The sequence below is a fragment of the Podarcis filfolensis genome (genome assembly GCF_964270895.1).
Source record: "Podarcis filfolensis genome assembly, chromosome: 17".
Taxonomy (NCBI): Eukaryota; Metazoa; Chordata; class Lepidosauria; order Squamata; family Lacertidae; genus Podarcis; species Podarcis filfolensis.
The window spans coordinates 15,796,412-15,813,358 of NC_139621.1; the positions used below are offsets into that span (position 1 = coordinate 15,796,412).

General features: G+C 43.9%; 1 protein-coding gene across 12 annotated transcripts in view; it reads left to right on the top strand.

Moving 5' to 3' along the window:
- BNC2 (basonuclin zinc finger protein 2) overlaps positions 1-16,947 on the top strand; it is a 398,619-nt gene that overhangs the window by 151,741 nt on the left and 229,931 nt on the right. The gene's annotated exons all lie outside the window — the stretch shown is intronic.

Genomic DNA, 16,947 nt, shown 5'->3' on the forward strand with positions numbered 1-16,947 from the left:
CTAGACCCACCAGTATTGTTTGGCCAGCGATCTCAGCTTGTTTCCCACAAACGTTCATTAAAACAAACGAGAGAGAGAGAGAGAGAGAGAGACTGTGAATAGAAGAAGGGGGTTGAGTGCATGGCGTCATGTTTTGCCATACTCAGAGTAGTCCCATTGAAGTCTATTGCCATACTTGGGATCTTGCCTGCGGAGTGTAATCCGGTGCACAATTAAGTGTGCTTAAATGCCCAGGTCGTCAGTGTGCTTAACCATCTGCTGGACTGCGGCCATAATATTTCATAACAACAGCCACTGTATTAAAGCCAAAGGCCTCTGGCAAGTGATTGAAGTGGCTGCTGAGATGAGAGGAGCGATTCGGGGAGCTGGCCTTGCCTGCTGAGTGTTGCGACTGCAGAAGGTGACATGAGCCTGCGGCCCAGAGGTTGGGCAAGAGCTGCGCTTACGAGCCGGGTGCTGCTGGCCAGGGTTGAGGAAGCAGAGGTGGCCCCTTTTGTGCTCCGTGTGTGGGTCTGCTGCACACTTTTTCCCGTCAGAGCTGGGCCAGGCCGGCCAGAAAAGCGGTTCCTTGGCAAGGCTGAACGGCAGGATGATGTAGTCTGTTGTGACTAGTGCATTCCTTTCAGGTTAAACTAGGGAAATGGCATTGTGTTAAAATTCCAAGTCGCATGAATGTTTTATTGCCACAAGTGCATTCAGGTCTCAAGGGGAGCGTGTGTGTGTTTGGAGCTGGAGAGGGGAGGTGTGGGGAGAGGAACAGAGGTTGGGGCAGTGCGACTTAGAGCTCCGGGAACTATCAGAAGAACACTTCCCTTGGAAAATGTTACCCAGTGGTGTGTGAAGCTGACTGGCTGCTGCGATAGTGGCTTTAGAAGGGTTTCGCTTTTCCCCCTGGCTGCGGCTGTTTAAAATCTCTCTGTCCGGACAATTAGCAGCTGAAGAAAATATGACAAGACACACGCGGCGAGGTTGGGAGATAGAGAGAAGGAATGCGCCAACAGAGGGTTGAATTGCCTTCTTGTATATAAACTGGCAGATCTCCTCTCCCGTCGCTGTAACCCACTCCTGGAGTTGCTTCTCGCCCCCCCTTTATTCCCCCCACCCGTCTGCTGAAGGCCAGGAGTGATCTGTTAACTGTACACCGCGGACGAGGAGGCCAAACCCGTTCACGGCACTGCTTGTTACCATTACTACTCCCTCATTCCTTTTCACATTTTTTTTTCTTAAAGCATTTCTTTGTAATAGTGCTTTGCTTGAATCAGAAGAGAGGGTTTGGCTGCAGAAAAACAGAGAGGCTGCACAATTTTACTTGGGTGGGGGGGAGGAAGTCTGGCAATTTATGTGCCAGTAATGATTTCAAGCAACAACAACAAAAGTTAAAACAGTGGTGTTCCTACAGGGGCTGGAATGGCAACTGTGCATATATAATTCTTTTAATGAAATACTGTGAAGGCAGAGTTGAGCTGCTTTTATTAAACCTGATTAATACTTGTTGGGGGATGCGGGTGTCGCTGTGGGTTAAACCACAGAGCCTAGGACTTGCCGATCAGAAGGTTGGCGGTTCGAATCCCTGCGACGGGGTGAGCTCCCGTTGCTCGGTCCCTGCTCCTGCCAATCTTAACAGTTCGAAAGCACTTCAAAGTGCAAGTAGATAAATAGGTACCGCTCCGGCAGGAAGGTAAACGGCGTTTCCGTGCGCTGCTCTGGTTTGCCAGAAGCGGTTTGGTCATGCTGGCCACATGACCCGGAAGCTGTATGCCACCTCCCTCGGCCTATAGAGCGAGATGAGCACCGCAACCCCAGAGTCGGCCACGACTGGACCTAATGGTCAGGGGTCCCTTTACCTTTGCCTAATACTTGCTGGATATAAAGTATCTATGGGAAAGTGGATGTGGGTTATGCCTGCCTTCTCCTTGTGGCATGTGGTATTCTGGTAGACAATGGACTTGGGTTTATTTTGGTGACAGAGAGGTATAGCACGGGCTGCTAGAGGTGTAGTGGACTAGCTGAGCTTCAGGGGCAGTTCAGGGAGATAATGTGGTGCAGTGGTTAGAGTTTCAGTCCAGGACCTTGGGAGAACAGGGTTCAGATCCCCACTCAGCCGCGAGGCTCCCTGGGTGACCTTGGGCTAGTCGCTGCCCCTCAGCCTAGCCTACTCTTCAGGGTTGTTGTGGGAATTAAAAAGCAAATCTCTGTTTGTTTCCTGAGTAGGAATATTTACTGGCATTTGTATCCCCACCACCTGCCTCCGCTCAGAGTGGCATAGCATATTAATGTTAACATAGCGTATTCACTGTAGGATAAAAAAAGAAGCTTTGCTTTGCTTAAGATAAGGCCATTTTATCCATTTTACCCCCAAAGGCTGGCTGGCTGGAATGTGTGTGATCTGCACAGGACATATTGTTAGTTTTAGCAGACTTCACTTGAGTCGGGACTTCACTTGACTTCTATAACCTGTCTTCATTGCCTGCACCCAGAACATGAAAACTTTTTAAAAAGTTGAATGCATTCATATGGATATTTCCTTCTAAAAGAAATGCATCTTTTCCAGATAACCAGGCCCCTAGTTGACAGGGATATACAGGAATATAGAATTGCTTCTACCTGTGCTTTAGGTTACAAGTGATCAAGTTCTTTTCCAAGCTGAAAAAAAAGGAAGGAAGGAAATGCTGAGAGTTTTGGAATATGGATTAAAGCCTCCTGGCTTGGAGCCAGAAAGACAATCTGTCACCCCACCATGCAAATAGACAAGCTGTAGTTGTGAATACCTATAAGCAAAGTTTCCAGTGCCTTGTGAACACATCCACCTTCGCTAAAGTAACTAACTGGGTCATTAAATGAGTTGGGCCCTAAATGGCCTTGGCCTTGTATACCTGAAGGAGCATCTCCACCCCCATCATTCAGCCTGGACACTAAGGTCCAGCTCTGAGGACCTTCTGGTGGTTCCCTCACCATGAGAAATAAAGCTACAGGGTACCAAGCAGAGGGCCTTCTTGGTAGTGGCCCTCTCACTAGATGTCAAGAAGATAGATCATTGTACAATTTTCAGCCCTCTTTAGTCAAGTTTTTAAATGTGTGATGTTTTATTTTGTTTTTATGTCTGTTGGAAGCCTCCCAGAATGGCTAGGGCAACCCAGTCTGATGGAGGCGGGGTACGAATAATAAAATTGTTGTTGTTGTTATTGTTGCTGCTGCTGTTGGCTGCAGGTTTCAGCCATGACACCTTTATCTTTCTTTCTTTAATATATATAAAAATGTCTTAGCACAAGTGGGATGTCGTCACAAAATGTTGCGGTATATCCCCGGTTTTTGTGTATTACCTGATCCTGTGGCTGGCTGGGTGGTAGTGGTAGTTAGCATCAAAAGCAGGAGTTCCTCTTCTAAACTCAGTACGGTTTTGTGAGCAGCATTCATTCATTCATTCATTTGACATTTGAAACGTGCAGCCAGTTTGCATGCAAGTTAATGGAGCATGAGGCATGCGTAAGAGAGAACCCTGTATATTAGATATGGAGAAGTTCAAGTAGACACACCATACTTAATGTTTATTTGGTATGCATGACAACATTTGTATGCCATTGTGTGTACTATGAATATGTGTCTTAGAACACTGCAAAAAATATAAAGACTGGACATTTGCAACCCATTCTAGCTTGCTGGTCCATACAAATGACACCCAGTTAAAAATTCTACAGTGTAGACAAGACAATTTCTGGATTTGGATGTGTGTTTAGTTGGGACAGGGGTGGCACTGTGATCTAAACCACTGAGCCTCTTGGGCTTGCTGATTAGAAGGTCGGTGGTTCGAATCCCCATGATGGAGTGAGCTCCCATTGCTCTGTCCTGCCAACTTAGCAGTTTGAAAGCTTGCCAAAAGTGCAAGTAGATAAATAAGTACCGCTGCGGTGGGAAGGTAAGTGGCATTTCCATGCGCTCTGGTTTCTGTCACGGTGTCCCGTTGCTCCAGAAGCGGTTTATTCCTGCTGGCCACATGACCCAGAAAGCTGTCTGTGGACAAATGCCGGCTCCCTTGGCCTGAAAGTGAGATGAGCACCACAACCCCATAGTCGCCTTTGACTGGACTTAACCGTCCAGGGGTCATTTACCTTTACCTATAGATGACCATTTGCACTGCATTGCTCTTAGTTGCATGCCCGTTCTGGTGTTTATTTGCACCCATGCTACCAGAAATGTAGCTACCGGCAAATGAAAGTAGACATTAAAATAAACTATACTGTTGTGCTCCTGGAAAGCAAGCTAAGTTTGGTCATTATGTCCTGTGGTTTGTTACTTTCCAAACAAACTAAGGGTTGTTGTTGGCCTACGAACTTGTGGTTTGTACGCAGGAAAGCAAGCTAAGCCAAACCATGGTTTGTTTCCTGGCAGCAACGGGAGCAGAGGAAGAGTGATGCCCCAGCCATTTCAGCAACATGCACCAGTGCACTGTGTGCTCACGTTTAATTGTTGTTGTTTTTTAAACTATGGTATAATGTGACATGCAAACCCAGCAAATACGTACACAGATTTCACCATCAGGAAATGGTTGCTTTTGAATGAACGAAGAGTAAATGCACTTTACCAATGGTTAATTACAATAGGTATAGCACATTGTAGTTTATGAGAATAGGGAATGGAGAAACGTTGTTAGATTGAAAACATAACATCTCAAGGCTAAGGTCGAATGCCCCATTTCACCATGGCTTTTGTAACTTCCGGTTCTTACGTGTGAAGACTCCTTGTTCCATCTAGTTGCCCAACTAAGTGGTGTGTTTGAAGGTTTTAAGAATTAGCTACATAAGAAAAAATGGTTAATGTGTGCCTAAGGATACGACCGTTTAAATGTGATGTGCTCGTTAAGGTCAATGGGACTATACTAATGCAGATGGTCAATGAATGGTCTGTTAAATGGTAGCACTTTAAAAAATATGACCTATCCGTAGCTTTTTGTACATCTTATTTAAATTTTGGATAGATAGAGAATGATTCACATGTGTTTATATGATTTATTTATTTTGTCCCGTATAAGAGGGGTGATTATGTCATAAACATAACTTTAATCTGATTAGTGCCCTTTTTATGATGGCTTGGTAGCAGCTTTTTTAAAAAAACCCAACCCAGTTATATTGACAAGGTTTATGGAAGGTCGTAAACTCAACAAGCAGTCAGCTCTATTGCAAAACCAAGATTTATGTTCAGATTCAGCCCTTCAGATTTCAGAAACTCTCATTAGCATCTCATAGATTTTAAGGGTTACCCACTTAAAGCTGTATTTTTTTCCCCAGATCCAAACTGTTTTGAATGCACAGTAATGCAAGGATTTATTTCTGATAGGTTGCAGATGAGACATTTTAAATGATGGTTTCCAAAGGAAAGTGGTATGATACATTCACATTGTTTTTTTTCACTCTTAAATGGCTTTTTAAAATGAATTTGTAAATGGATAATGAATTGAGATGCATTAGTGAAAACTGAAAAAAACAAAAAGGTGGGGGAAAATTACATTGTTCAGATGAAATTTTGGCAGTAGCTTGTCTTCCTTTCCCCTGTGAGATTTGTGAACATTTACAAACTCTGTTTCTTATAGTTCAAAGGGTTAAGAAAATATTACAAAGGATTCAACTTAAAGCAGCAAACTGCACTCTTAAAACATATATGAAACAAGTTAAAAACCCCTTACCAGACCTGAAGCTTACCCTCTGGGGCTGGTCATCTTCTCTCAACCCATCCTACTTCACAGGGTTGTTGTGAGGCTGAAATGGTGTGGGGGATTACTGTGCCTGCTGCCCTGTGGGTAGTCTAAACCTATAATGCGAAAACAATAAACCATATCCAAAGCCCAAGCAATACTGCCTGGCGCACACGGAAGATATTCTCCTTTCCACATAATTACAGGTTCCCAGTGGCGTAGCGTGGGGGGTGCAGGGGGGGCTGGCCGCACCGGGCGCAACATCTGGGGTTAGGGCAAATCCACGGGTTAGGGGGCGCAAATTACTTGCCTTGCCCCGGGTGCTGACAACCCACGCTACGCCACTGCAGGTTCCTTTAGAAAAGGAGAAGCTGAGATAAAATATGGTATTCTGGAACTCTATTCTGAACTTAAAAATGGAAAGCGTAATGCTGGTCGGCAACAAAAGAGGTTTAAAGACTCTCTCGAGACAAATCTTTAAAAATGTAGTATAAACACCGACAACTGGGAAAGAAACACTGGTTTGTGAGTGCTCTAATTGGAGAACAGCCTTAACCAAAGGTATTCTGGTTTTTGAAGACACTCGAACTCAGGACGCAAGGGAGGAACGTGCTAAGAGGAAGGCACGCTTGGCAAAACCTCACTGTGATCAACTCCTGCCTGGAAACCTATGTCCCCACTGTGGAAGGACGTGTGGATCTGAAATTGGCCTCCATATACCCTCCAACATTTCTCTGATGGAAATAGGGACGTCCCAAGGAAAAGCAAGACATTTCAGGATCCAAGCAGAAACCAGGGTGGCTTCTGTAAATCCAGGACTGTTCCTGGGAAAATAGGGACACTTGGAGGGTCTGCTGTGTGGAGATGCCAGGATTGAACCTGGCACATTCTGAATGCAAAGCTGAGCTCTGGCCCTTCCCCAGTTTTCATTTCATTTATCACTTTGAGGTCCAGCCTTGCCTTAGCTCTTCTGTGTTGTCAGAAAGCCAGGGTAGTAGATGTGCTGGGTTTGGCTGAAACGGTGAAGGTTCATGTTCAGCTGTGGATTCCGCAGTGGCCTGGGAATCTTATCAAACTGTCATGCAAGCTTATTGTAGGATTAATGGCATAAGGATTGGAGAACACTAGGTATGGTACTAAAGTTAATACTAGTTTAATATTCTCTATCTATCTATCTATCTATCATCTATCTATCTATCTATCTATCTACCTATCTATCATCTATCATCTATCTATCTCTATCATCTATCATCAATCAATCAATCAATTAATCAATCATCTATCTATCATCTTTCAGTCTATCATCTATCTCTTTCTTGAAGGACTTGTAATGTATTTGCAAAGTTTCTTTCTCCATAGAAGAGGGGAAAAGTTCAAAAGTTCATCTGAGCAGCTTACTTTTCTAACTGGTGAAGATATTCTTTGAGGTTTCATTTACATCATATCTGAACTGTGGTGCAGCACTGCAAGGAAGGATTAATCTCAGGAATAAAATGTTGAAACTGCAGAGCTGAAAATTAGCCACAGTACAGTACTTCAGATAAGGAAAGTAAATAAAATGATTATAGATTATAGTCCTAACTTGATTACTAATATTGGAATTAGGATTGAGAAACCCAGGTTCCACTCCTCTATATGCATACAAACACACTCATCTGAAAAATAACCTATATTGATAAATCTCAACATGTGTAGATTTTGTTCAGATATATAAATACTTCTCAAGGTGTTTCCCAAATCCTTGGAAGATTTAGGGATGTTCTAAACAAATTTGAGTTTCAAACTTTTTCTTTTTCACACAGAGATGTCAAAATCAGTTTTGATGATGATAAATTATTTAAATAAAGTCCACCCATAACTGAATTGTGATTTAGTGATCATTTATCTTGTCCAATTTGGCTTGAATTACTAATGTGTGAAACCCCTACTGAAAACTTTTAATATCCCTGAAATTACTCAAATGGTCTACCTAATGATAAGCCTCCAAATTTGCTTAGAATGTCACTTTTATGCAAAATTGGGTGGCAGCCTTCAAATTGTCTATTCACTTCCATCCACGTTGCAAGACTATGCCGTAATGAAAAGCTTGGTTTCCCTGAAAATTACTGAAGAAGTTCTAAATTCACTTAAATACTGGCTTTGGGCAAAATTTTGGTTTAAGTCATTACTTATGGATATCACTTGTTGGTAATTTTTCATCCATTCAGCTTTGTTTCTGTTTAATCACACTGTAAGATTAAAAGTGAAAGATGGGTAGCCTGTGCAAGAAACACAAAGCAGCCATTGGGTTGTTGGAGCGCTGCATTTTACTCCAGGGTATGGAGAATTAGGCAGAGGCTGGTTTTGTTTGGGCGATCTTATGTGGAATGCTTCTGCAGCATAACCACACAAGAATCTAACATCTGCTTCAGTAATTTTCAGCCTCAGAATCTCATTAGCCATACCCCGAATGAACAGATCCTTGCCCAATTTGCAGGGCTTGAGACTAAAGGAAAGGACACTTTTCACCAAAGCTTTGGTTAGCTGTGAAAGACCCCCCCCCCCTTTGGGGGGCAAGTCTTCAGGGATTGTAAAATACTAACTTGAATTGGCTTCAAGTGCCCATTCAGAGGGACAGCGGGTAGCTTTTCCTACACTCTGAATCAGCTTTGTTGTCTTGTTACATATGATTGCTTATGTGGCATATTTGCAGTGTTGGAAGAAGAAACCCCAAAAGATGCAAAATCAGCTGCAGGTTGAATCATGAACAGCATGTAGAAGACATGACCATTGGAGGTGGCATGTAGGCCTTCTAAAAGCTCAGTTTTCATGTACACACACAAAATGTTTGCAGCACAACCCTCTTAATTCACATTGTCTTTTAGGATTGAAACATGTCCTCCTATTTCATTGTCTCTGATGAGACAGGATCTTTGCAGGTCATGGATAGATAGATAATGTTTCTGCCTGCCAGTGCCACCTATATTTTTTTCCATTAAAACTGGCGGTTGCTGTGGGCAGAACGTCACCACTCTCATCCTTCCAGCATATGTTTCACACTCTTTCCCCAGGAAGCCAGGCACCCCCCTTTTGCAAACCTTGTGATGACACCCAGATAATGTCTTCCTTGCGATGTGCTCCAATTTGCTAAACTTTGCTTTCAAAGAAAGCTTGCCGTGTCTTTCTGGGTTATTTTTAAAGTCACACTTGTGGGTATTCATGTTTCAAGTTCAAAAGCAACACAGGAGGTTATATTCTCCAGTTACTTAATACAGTACAAATCTCACTTTCGAAAACTGAGGATGTGTACTATTTCTGACTGAAACGGGTTGGGGGGGTGGAAGAGCATTTGCGAAACCTCCTCACCCTCACAGTTCACCCATGGCTGCCATCAGAAGCTGTTAGTGGCACAAAATCCTTCCCCATCCTTTTCAGCGCTTAGAAAGCAAGCAAGCAAGGGAAATGTGTAAAACGAACTGCGCTACTACGCCTGATATATGAATAACTGGACGTGTTTGGTGATTGCGGCACTGATCCTTTCCACAGCAGGAGAGGGAAATTCTTCACAAATCTCTAACATTTCTTTGCTCTCGACCTGTTCATAAGAACCCCTTCCAGTCAAATTGAACTTTTCCTAAGGCAACCCTTTTTTACACACTTAGCACTCTCAGTTTTAGCTTTTTGTTCTTCAATACTTCCACTTTCCATTTTTCACCGAGCGGCAAAAATAATTCATATGCTCATTTTTTTTTCTTTTAAAAAATTACTGTAACATATAAATTTGCCAAGTGCAATTGCACTTTTGACGTAAGCATCAGGTCTGCCAAAAACCCTTGAGCGCCTTTGTTTAATTGAGCTTGAGCTCCTTGATGTGCATGCCGTAATTGGGTGCTTTCTCTAGGCTTTTGATCTTTAAGTGGCAGAAGACCTGAAGCAGTCCATTTGTGGATCTTATGGTGTTAGGCAAATGAATAGGGGTGGGTGGGTGGGTGTTCTGAATTATGCTAGCACATATACGACAGCACTTGCCTCTCAGTCTATCCATATGTCATTTCTCCAATGAAAATAGGGACATCCTAGTCAATAATAATAATAATAATAATAATAAGCCCCTGCCCATCTGACTGGGTTGCCGTAGCCACTCTGGGCAGCTTCCAACATATATAAAACATAATAAAACATTAAACATTAAGGAAATTCCCTATGTAGGGATTTCTTCTAAAGGTTTCCTAGTTACTTATCTCTGTGGCTCCATACCTTCCAACATTTCTCCGATGAAAATTGAGGTGTCCTAAGGAAAAGGGACGCGGGTGGCGCCGTGGTCTAAACCACAGAGCCTAGGGCTTTCTGATCAGAAGGTCGGTGGTTCAAATCCCAGCAATGGGGTGAGCGCCTGTTGCTCGGTCCCAGCTCTTGCCCATCTAGCAGTTCGAAAGCACGTCAAGTGCAAGTAGATAAATAGGTACCGCTCCGGCGGGAAGGTAAACGGTGTTTCCATGCACTGCTCTGGTTCACCAGAAGTGGCTTAGTCATGCTGGCCACATGACCTGGAAGCTGTTTGCGGACAAAACGCCAGCTCCCTTGGCCTATAGAGCGAGATGAGCGCCGCAACCCCAGAGTCGTCCACAACTGGACCTAATGGTCAGGGGTACCTTTGCCTTTGCCTTTAAGGAAAAGCAGGACATTCTTGGATCAAATCAGAAACCATGATGAATTCTGTAAATCTGGGACTGTCCCTGGGGACACTTGGACGGTGTGGTGCTGCACCATAGAACTTATTTCCAGCTAAGTGTACATAGGATTGCAGCTTTCAACCCCCCCATGTAGCCCAAAATAAGTTTTGAGAGAGATGCCTTCTTACTTTCTTTTTTGCTTTCCAACAGTACTTGTCCGTTTGTTTACCTGAAGATGTTTCTTGGTAATCCTACAGTTCCTGATCAAGTAGGAGATAAAGCACACGAAAAGTGGGAAAGCTGTGAGTTTGCTTCCCTAGTGTGAAAGCCCTGTCCAAGATTTGGAAAGGCACTTGCGCCATTCTGTACAGTTGGTGTTCGATATCACTGGCTATTTGTTTGTGGGGAAATGTCTGAATCCAGCTCTCTGCCTCCAGTCTCATCTCCAAACAGATGTGTTGTCTGGTGTTGAACAAATGGATTCCTAGAGTGGGCTTTCTGCCTGGTAAGTTATTTTATAGTGCTCACTTGCCCTTCGTTGTAAGGTGGGTTAGAACAACAAAGTGTTTTAAGCAAAGTAAATGCAACCAAACATGCAAAAGAGTCGTCAGGTAGGTTACAACAGTGGAAGACTTCTCCCACCACTTTTTTCATGCTCAAGGTTGGCAGAACTATCAAGAGAACCCCCCCCCCTCTGTTGATCTTAACACCTTGGCTGGTTTGCATGGAAGGTGAGGTTGTATTTCAAGTATTTGGGTTTCAAATCATATGGGGCTTTAAATACCATTTTGAGCACTTTGAATTGGGCTCAGAAATAAACTGGCAACCAGTGTAGCTGCTTTAGAACAGCAGCAGTGTGTTCTGTACATCACCCCATGGTTTGGGCCATGGTGATCCTTGTGGTGAACTGAATGCATAGAAGAAGTGTGTATGGGTGATATACCATATTCATTCTTGGCTCAGAATTTGTACAGCCTTAAATTCTCTTGTCATAAAACTGCGTGGCTGTTGCTTTTTCATTCTTCAGAATGAAGATGGGGAAGAAGAAAGGCCTTTTTGCTTCTTGTAGGGTTTTTTTGTGCTGATTATACACAAAGCAAATTGTAAATAGTGCTTTCACACAGTCTTGTTATTCCTTTGAGATGCTCAGAGCACAGTAGCTATCCTCTCAACCCTGCTTTGCTCAAGGGATTGTACAGGGACATTTGGAAAACCCTTGCTACTCATTTCTGATGCTTTGACAACAGGAATTTAGCTCCGTATCAGAGAAATGTCATCCAACCATTAAAGCTTGAACCCTTGTAGTTGTTGTTAAAATAAATTTAGTAGCAGTCAGCGTGGATCAAAACAGTATCCAGCTACACATTTGCATGTCAGACCATCCAAATATGTATAGAATCTCAAGGAATGATGTGACTCTTGTAAAACAGTAGAATAAGATTCAGGCAGCAGACTATGAATTGTATTGTGATAAATAATTTCACTATAGGATAATTGTGTGATCGAATTTGAATTACCCATTGTCATTCAGACTGGGGCAAAGTTGGGAGGTCAAAGTGTGCCGGCTCATAATTTTGTTTGACTCTAAAGGAGCTCTCTGATCCTGTTGGAAAGAGAAAACTTGAGACTCCGAGATCAGGCTAACTGGCATGAACAAAAATTGCATAGAATTGCAGAGTTGGAAGGGACCCTAAGGATCTGATCCAGCCCCCCTGCAATGCAGGACTATGCAGCTGTCCCACATAAAGTACAAAATTTTAGTTTTATTTATCAAAAAGCCAGATGGACAGTGGAATCCTGCGCCATGCTCACTGGGACTTATTCCTGGGTAAATGTGTACAGCAGGAGTAGAGAAATGCCAGCTGACAAGCCAAATGCTGCCCCCCCCCCCCAGGCCTCTCTCACCAACCCCAGGGAGTCTACCCGGGGCACACCCCTGTTCTGAACTTAAAGTCTCTTTGCCTGGCCAGAAAGTGTGCTTTAACTGTAATAGTGCCTCTTTTGCTTGGCTGTATGGTGTGTTTGTGTGCCTGTAGGAACATCTGTTGTTTGCTGCCTGGAAAGGTAAGAACCACATCTATTGTTCAGCTTTGGTTCTGGCCCTGCCCGCCCCCCCCCCCCCGACATGCATTGCACAGAAGATCACCAGGAAGGTGGCCCTTGCTTCTCTACCCCCAGTGTAGGACTGCATGGCTCCTCAGATGACCTATTTATTGAACACCCATCTTGATTTGCTTACCCAAAGCTTCTGCAGAGGGTGAATTATATCCGGTCTTTACTGAGTATTTGTTCCAGTTTGTTTGCAGGCCGTACATACATTCGTTCTGCTTTTATCCTGGTTTACTTGCAGGGTGTTTTTACACTTTCCCATTAAATCATTCATTCACCCCACCCTTTTCAATGCATTTTCCCATCACGTTTGAAACTGCCAAAATGCCTGTTTTCTTTTTTAAACAGTACTGTTGTTGTACTAGGGTAAGAGAGCACTTAAATGCACTTGAATTGGGCAAACCTAAATTTATAGTATGCACTTGAAACCCTCCCTCGATATAGCAACAGCCTGGGGACACGCTAAGCCAATTTGAATCCACTTATTACAGTAAGTAGAGATGTCAATAAGTGTACAGATTTTGGAAAACCCCAGGCGTACTGCATAGGTTATTTCAGACTTTGCAAGTGGTGTTATCTGGATACGTAAATATTTAGGCCGAACGGATGGGATAGCATAAAACTAACAGCATCATGACAAAACAAACACTGAAAAAGTATCCTTTGTGGTGTCACAAAGACTACTGCCATTCCTTCCCACATAATTTCAGACTGCTTTGAAAGTCTCCGAGACCCATAGGTGAGCTGCCATAATAAATAACATTTCCAGGAGATTGCTTGGAAAGGGCAAGTTCTGAGAGCCAGTGTGGTGTAGTGGTTAAGAGCGGTAGACTCGTAATCTGGTGAACCGGGTTCGCGTCTCCTCTCCTCCACATGCAGCTGCTGGGTGACCTTGGGCTGGTCACACTTCTCTGAAGTCTCTCAGCCCCACTCACCTCACAGAGTGTTTGTTGTGGAGGAGGAAGGGAAAGGAGAATGTTAGCCACTTTTGAGACTCCTTCGGGTAGTGATAAAGCAGGATATCAAATCCAAATTCTTCTTCTGATGTTGCTACTCATGTGATTGGCCACTATATGCTAACACATGTCTGCACTCCTCATCTATCAACACAGCATTAAAATCAGAGCAAATTCTCAAGTATTTTGGTCTATGGAATTTGCTTCTGTTGCCCCTCTAGCTTGCATGTGGTGGTGCTGGGAAACGGCACATGTGACAGAATGGTGTGGTATGTGCCTAAGTTTTACTCCGAGCAAACCCCTTGAAATTGATGAACATAACTAAGCTAGGTCCATTAATTTCAGTGGGTCGAGTATTATAGCTAAGTAAAGCTGGGACGAGAAACGGAACAAGAGCTATGCTTGGCATGGAAATGCGTTTGGCAGGTTCTCACAAGAATGCCACACAAGAATGCAGTTTTCCTCCCTCTCACTTTCCCTTCTTTTCCCCTCTGTCACTTTATTTCTTTTAATTGAAATCACCTTGATAAAATATAAATATTAAAGAGAGAGAGAGAGGGAAAAAGAATGCCACACAGGGTGTTTATTGGTTTGGCAACAAAACAGACTCTCATAAAAAGCAATCGTTGAGATCTCTACCATAAATACAGTTGAAAGAGCTATAAGGATTGATAAGGCAGGCAGAATATCTGAAGCTGCATTTTTAAATGCCTGAATACTGTTGTTTCTATTTGAATCTCAAGTTTGACCCACAGCCTAAGTTTGGTGGCGGCATCTTGGAGTTCTGATTGCATTCTAAAATCCTCCTTTGCCCTTTGTCTGAAGGGCTGGCTCCAGAATTCTTGGGAGTTTTCTCCTCCAACTACACCTCTCCCTCTTGACCCCATTCATTAAAATGAAATCACCTTTGACCGATATGGTGAGGCTCGTTTAAATAAGAGAACCCACCGACTGCCAGGGACTGGCTGGATGAAGAGGAATAGTGCAAAGCACCAGCCAGGGAACCCCATAGTAAAGCCTCAGAGGAAAAGGCTCGGAGACAGGGGATTGGTGATGGGACACTGAGGTGAGGTCAGAGGAGGGGAGGAATGGCTAGACCAGGGGTCGGCAACCAAAGGCCCATATAATAATAATAATAATAATAATAATAATAATAATAATTTTATTATTTATACCCCGCCCATCTGGCTGGGTTTCCCCAGCCACTCTGGGCGGCTTCCAACAAAGTATTAAAATACAAGTGGCCCATGGGGGTTGTTTAACCGGCTGATGGGCCCCCGCCGCCCACTCAGTCTGCTCCCATGCGCCACGCTAAACCGTGCTGAGCTGAGCAGGGACCGCCTTCCATGATCCTGGCTGGCTTCCCATTGCTCCTGCAGCCAATGGGAAGCTGCACACGCCTCCACGCCAGAAGGAGCGCCGGAAAAAGCGTTTGTGCATGTGTGCGTGCGCACACTCAGGCCCACCGTGCTGCCTGCGGGACCGTGAACTGGCCCAAGCCACAAAAACTTTGCCAACCCCTGGGCTAGATGCTGAAGAGGCAACAGGCTTTAGCGAGCAGGAGGACAGAAAGCAGACCAGACTCAGCAGATGTAGTGTCCCAGGAGCTTGCTGCTCCTACTGTCCTAAGTTCCCCTCCTGCATTGCCCCCAAAGCCATGGAGGGCTATGCGTGTAGCAGAACAGCAGGCACAGATCCAACCCACTCCCCCCAGCCCTGGTGTAGTTTAAGGCTGCTTGGGAAACATACAGCTTGGGAGGATATTTAGGGGGAAGTAGAAGACCTTCATTTCTGGCAACCATTTCATAGTGGCCACTCCTGTCTGTAGGCATTGCTGCCTGGTATACTGCTTTCTTGAAGAAAAAGCTAACTTTTCTGACCTGACACCATCATTGCCATTTGGCTCCTTGTATATCCAGTTTTTCCTGTATAAAGTAACTTCTGCATATGTACCTGAGGTTAAATCCAATAAAGCCCATCTGAATAGATATGTGTACATGATAGCGCTGTTAAACTTGAGACATATGCAGACCTACTTGTGTCTCTGCCCTCCTTCTTACACACACACACACACACACACACACACACACCCCTCCCTTTCTGTCTCTCTCACGTACAAATACATAATACCTGGGACCTTTTCAATGCAAAGCAGGCAAGCTAGCACTTACCTACGTCCCTTCCCCAATATAAAGTTAGGAATAGTTTGCATTCAGAAATAAAATAAAAATCATTAGAAGTCACAATGGTGGTGGTGAGAATCAGGACCACATCCCTGGTGTCTGTTTCCAGGCTGGAATAATCTCCCCAGAGCTGGTATTTTCTCCACAGGGAAAAAGTTACTGCTATCACACAGCAACTTAAAACTTGTGTGGGATCCTCACACAACTCAGGAGATCTTATTTATGGGTCTTCCATGTCATGTCTAGTTTGGCTGTCATGGTAAAAGTCTATGTCTCCTGGTGGGGAACAGCACAGCCAGTGGGTCATGGTGGGCTGGTTAAAATCAGTCTCACAGCACTGTGGGCCCTCTTGAAGTCAGGGGCTACATAGGAACATCTTGAGGGCCACAAATCCTCACCTCACATGGAGTCCATACCTTTCCTTATCTGTCTGACATTCTGACCGTTTTCATAGCTTACTCTAAACTATTCCCTGCAAATGGAACTTGCTCTCCATGTGCTTCTATAGTCTTACTGAAGTTGCTTTATGAAAAACACAGGACCGTTGAGAAATTGACTAGAGTAATTCCCTCTCCTTTTCTAACTGCATATGATTCCTTCCCTTGCGTTTCCCAGTGCATCTTGTCTGGATGTATCTGGCAGGCTTCAGATTCTCTAGGGACTATATTGTTGTAATATATGCCTTGCACAGTCATTGTTTAACAAATATGGTCTTTCTCATGACAGCTTCTTCCATCTGAAGATTTCTGTAGCCAGAATCATTGGTTGCTCTCCTTACTCAGGGTATATCCTTTACCTTTCTCCATTTCCATCCGATTGGGTGTTCAAAGCTTCGTTCCTGCGAGCAAGGCTCATCTGTTGTTGCATTACATCACAGCATATTGTGGGGAGAGAGGTATGATTACTTGATAACCGCCTATTCCTTTAGCCTCTGGAACATTTCCTTGGCTTGGGCATGGGGTAACTGACAACCTGAGCAGCAATTCCTCTTTTCAAATCACCCGTCTTTTAAACCAAGGTCTTAATGTGAGCACTCTCCTGAACATTATAAAAAACAAACGTGAGAAACGGAGACGTCATCTTTTCCAGCCCCACCATAACATCAAAAGGAGAGCTCTGGATGCAGAAGCGGTTCACACATATCCACACGAGGGAAATACATAATCTCTGCCGTCTCACTTACAGTGTAAGCAGGAAAGGGGGAAGCCGAGGTTACCCGTGTTTCCTCTATCTCCGCTTACATTTTAAAGGGATGGCCAAGTGCTTTTTTTTAAAACAGTGACATCAGAACAGCCTTCTTTGGCATTCTAGACCCAATTTCTGTTTTCATCTTGGTCAGACCTTTCATTGAGGCCTGTCTG